Source organism: Lampetra fluviatilis, chromosome 51 (genome assembly GCF_964198595.1).
Source record: "Lampetra fluviatilis chromosome 51, kcLamFluv1.1, whole genome shotgun sequence".
Lineage (NCBI taxonomy): Eukaryota > Metazoa > Chordata > Hyperoartia > Petromyzontiformes > Petromyzontidae > Lampetra > Lampetra fluviatilis.
The window spans coordinates 6295678-6300830 of NC_136325.1; the positions used below are offsets into that span (position 1 = coordinate 6295678).

At 50.7% G+C, this 5153-nt stretch overlaps 1 long non-coding RNA gene across 1 annotated transcript in view; it reads right to left on the reverse strand.

The window, feature by feature from the left end:
- Positions 1-2201: 2201 nt before the first annotated feature.
- Positions 2202-5153, reverse strand: part of LOC144948911 (uncharacterized) — a 124072-nt gene continuing 121120 nt past the window's right edge. The window contains exon 3 of the long non-coding RNA XR_013640217.1: positions 2202-2424. This is a non-coding gene — a long non-coding RNA (uncharacterized LOC144948911). The remainder of the gene's footprint in view (positions 2425-5153) is intronic.

A 5153-nucleotide genomic window follows, 5' to 3' on the forward strand; every position in this document is an offset into this window, starting at 1 on the left:
CAAACGCCTTTGTCTCCCCAGTGGCGATTTTACACACCTCACCGGGTACTCATTTGAGGCTGAGTCGACCTAGGGGAGGCCCGAGACCGGTTCAGATAATCGTCACTGGTGTTGGCCGTGAGCGGGAATCGAACCCGGGTCGCCAGGTTCATAGCGCAGCGCGCTAACCGCTACACTACCGCTCCCCACCAACACACACACACACATACAAAGACAAAGATCCCCCGTATAGCGTCAACATACTTTTGGGGCAAGTGCTGTTAGCGAGCACACCTATCAAATAACAAAGGTCCCCCGTGTAGACTCAACAGGCTGTTGGGGCAAGTGCTGTTAGCGAGCACACCTATCAAAGAACAAAGGTCCCCCGTGTAGACTCAACAGGCTGTTGGGGCAAGTGCTGTTAGCGAGCACACCTATCAAAGAACAAAGGTCCCCCGTGTAGACTCAACAAGCTGTTGGGGCAAGTGCCGTTAGCGGACGCTTGCGAAGGCCGGCACAGCTCCCGGCCGCCTTTGTCTCCCCAGTGGCGATGTTTACCGCAACGTCGCAAACAGGCACTCGTTTTGAGGCTGAGTCGACCTAAGACTGGCACCAAAGACATACGCACACACAGACACACCTACGCTCGATCACAAATGACTCACACACGCACACGGACACACACAGACTATAGGGGCAAGTGCTGTTAGCGAGCGTCACCTACTCAGGTCGGCACGGCACAGGATGAAGGGGTGGGTGGCCAGCACCACGCCCGGCCGCCTTTGTCTCCCCTGTGGCGATGTTCACTACACACCGCACCAGGTACTCATTTGAGGCTGAGTCGACCTAGGGGAGGCCCAGAACCGGTTCAGATAATCGTCACTGGTGTTGGCCGTGAGCGGGAATCGAACCCGGGTCGTTGGGTTCATAGCGCAGGAAAACACACACACAGACAAAGACAAAGATTCCCCGTGTAGCCTTAACAGACTGTAGGGGCAAGTGCTGTTAGCGAGCACACAGACACACACACACAGACACACACACAGACACACACAGCATGCCTCTCACACACACACACAGACACACACACAGACAAACACACACAGATACACACACACACACAGACACACACAGACACACACACGCACAGACACACACAGACACACACACACACACAGTGTGAAACACACACATACACACACGAACATGTATATTGGCCTGGAACGTAATAATTCACAATGGCTCATTTTCGCCTCTGATTTTTTTTATTTTAGCAAAAGATGTTTGTTTCACACCGGCACCAGGCACTCATTTGTGGCTGAGTCGACCATTCCGAACACCTATGCAGCCACTTTAACACGTAGCAGACTTTTGCGACCAATATCATCCATCATAGAGGTGTTTTTTCGCGTTAGATTTCGTGACCGCAGAGATCCATACTCGTTGGTTCTTTCGGTAAAGTCACGTGGGTTTTAAAATAAAATAAATGTGTCGTCGTCAAAACCCGCCACCACCCGACACAGCCAACCAGTAAGGATTGTCACGTCAACAGAACGTGGACAATTCGTCACTAGTACAGCACTAGTGCATAGTGTAGTGTGTAGTGTAGTGTATAGTGTAGTGTAGTGTATAGTGTAGTGTATATTGTAGTATACTAGTACAGCACTAGTGTAAAGTGTAGTGTATAGTGTAGTGTATAGTGTAGTGTAGTGTATAGTGTAGTGTATAGTGTAGTATACTAGTACAGCACTAGTGTAAAGTGTAGTGTATAGTGTAGTGTATAGTGTAGTATACTAGTACAGCACTAGTGTAAAGTGTAGTGTATAGTGTAGTGTATAGTGTAGTGTATAGTGTAGTGTATAGTGTAGTATACTAGTACAGCACTAGTGTAAAGTGTAGTGTATAGTGTAGTGTACTAGTACAGCACCACCGGTGTGTTAGAGAGCCAAGCCACAACATTTACACGAAGCGGCGGTGACGTCACCACGGCGTCCGTGCCAGGCTAGGTGCACTTTGAGGCCACGTGAAGTGTCGAAGGCTCGCTGCTGGCAGGAGGAGGTCTCGGGACAGACCCTGCAGGTGCCACGTGTCGACTGACCGAGATGACCGGTAGATGCACCACCAGCTATGCCCTACTGTACCAACTTGCTGTGCTTTAGCCACCCGGCGCTCCGCGCGTTGTTGTGAGCGTCGCTCCTCCGCCCTCCGTTGTTGTTGGAGGGCGACTGCCTCCAACTGCCCAGTAGCGTCCTTCACGAGCCTCCTCCACTGAGGCCGATCTTGACACCGCTGGTACCGGTCATCGGAGAGTCCACTCAGCTCCACATCCTCCTGTACCACATCACTCCGTCTCTTCTCTAGCCCCGTGTCGTGCCCGTTTAGCCCCCCGGCCCCTCTATGCGGTTAAAGAGAAGCTGCTTGGGCATGCGGGCTACATGAGTCGGCCTAACACACTCACACGCACACACGCACACACACGCACACACACACACACGCACACACGCGCGCGCTATCACAAATTATTCACACACACACACACACACGCGCACACACACGCGCACACACACACACCTCCCAAGTCCGTCATTATTTACCTGTAATGATGTGCCCTGCATCTGAAAAACGTCGGGTAATAACTGTAAGGATTTTTTTTTCAACAGCCCCGTTTTCTTCTCTGAATACCGCACAATCAGAGGCGGCAAAAAAAATAATAACTCCCCCCCCCTCCCATCACCACCCCCCCCCCCCATATGGATACACGCCGAGTGTATCTGTGAGAGCAGTTTTCTAGGGTGGAAGATTTGTGAGCCATTATGGAATTTTGGAAAATGACCCCCACTCCTGCTTGTCTTATAATGCGATCCAGAAAAAATTCTATTTGTGTAAAAAAAAAAGAAAATGAAAATATGGACGGGTTTGGAAAAAGAAAAAAAAGGATGAACTCACGCTGTTCCTGTTTCTCTTTTGCTAAAATAAAAAAATCAGAGGCGAAAATGAGCCATTGTGAATTATTACGTTCCAGGCCAATATACATGTTCGTGTGTGTGTGTGTGTTTTGCGCGTGTGTGTCTGTGTGCGTTTCTGTGTGTGTGTGTCTGTATGTGTGTGTGTCTGTGTGTGTGTGTGAGAGGCATGCTGTGTGTGTCTGTGTGTGTGTCTGTGTGCGCGCTAACAGCACTTGCCCCTACAGTCTGTTAAGGCTACACGGGGAATCTTTGTCTTTGTCTGTGTGTGTGTTTGCCTGCGCTATGAACCCAACGACCCGGGTTCGATTCCCGCTCACGGCCAACACCAGTGACAATTATCTGAACCGGTTCTGGGCCTCCCCTAGGTCGATTCAGCCTCAAATGAGTACCTGGTGCGGTGTGTAGTGAACATCGCCACTGGGGAGACAAAGGCGGCCGGGCGTGGTGCTGGCCACCCACCCCCTCGTGTGCCGCGCCGGCCTTTATAGCTGCCACTCGCTAACAGCACTTGCCCCTACAGTCTGTTAAGGCTACACGGGGGATCTTTGTCTTTGTTGTGTTGTGTGCGGTTAGTGCGCGCAGTACCACGAACCCGGCCACCGCTGCCACCACCATCACGACAAGACAAAGGTGCCCCGTATAGCCTGCACAGACTGTTGGGGCAAGCGTGGTTTTGCGAGTATCTATGACGGCTGGAGCGGCACACGAGGGGGTGGGTGGCCAGCACCACGCCCGGCCGCCTTTGTCTCCCCTGTGGCGATGTTGACACACCGCACCAGGTACAAATTTGAGGCTGAGTCGACGTAGGGGAGGCCCAGGACCGGTTGGACTTTTACTCGGGTTCGTAGGGCGGCGCGGAAACCACCACCACCACCACCACTACCTCCACTACCGCTACCTCCACGACCACCACCACTGCCACCACCACCAAGACCATACACTCATTCACTGGCTCAACCACTCATCCACTCACTCACTTACTCAACCACTCACTCACTGAATTAACCACTCAACCACTCACTCACTCGCTCAAACACTCACTCATTGACTCAATTACTCACTCACTTGCTCAACCACTCACTCATTCACTCAACCACTCACTCACTTGCTCAACAACTCACTCACTGGCTCAACCACTCAACCACTCACTCACTCGCTCAAACACTCACTCATTGACTCAATTACTCACTCACTTGCTCAACCACTCACTCATTCACTCAACCACTCACTCACTTGCTCAACCACTCACTCACTGGCTCAACCACTCAACCACTCACTCACTCGCTCAAACACTCACTCATTGACTCAATTACTCACTCACTCGCTCAACCACTCACTCACTGGCTCAACCACTCACTCATTCACTCAACCACTCACTCACTGGCTCAACCACTCACTCACTCACTCGCTCAAACACTCACTCACTGGCTCAACCACTCACTCACTGGCTCAACCACTCACTCACTCGCTCAACCACTCAGCCACTCACTCACTCGCTCAACCACTCACTCATTTACCAAACCACTCACTCAGTCAACCACTCACTCACAGGAACAACAACTCACTCACTCACTCACTCGCTCAACCACTCACTCACTGGCTCAACCACTCACTCACTCACTCACTCGCTGAACCACTCAGCCACTCACTCACTCGCTCACTCGCTCAACCACTCACTCATTTAACAAACCACTCACTCAGTCAACCACTCACTCATTGACTCAAACACTCATTCACCTGGCTAACCAATCACACTCACCCGCTTAACGCATTCACTTACTCACCAAACTAAACTATTTAAAGAGTGCAATAGGTTTTTACCCTTTCAACTGGTACAATAACTGACACCTTTATACAAGGGATCATGTTTGCCATAACCACAACACAAGCAGTCAAAATGCAAACAAAAACAAACAACTCTGATAATGACATGCACTGTCCTTGAAGTTGATTGGTCCACACCCGAGACAGCTTTTCTTAAAGCCTCGTCTCCATTGGTGTTGGACCAGATGACGCCAAAGGCCCACTGGCATTGCACAACATGTGTTGACGTATTAGTTAGGGTCGGGATGGATCCCACGACCTCCTGCATACAAGGCGAGGTAGTTAACATCTTACCAGCACAGTGCCAGATAGAGATATATGTTGTTGATGTTGGACAACACAAGTGTACTTATTACAAGTTAAGGTTGGAATCGAACCCACGAC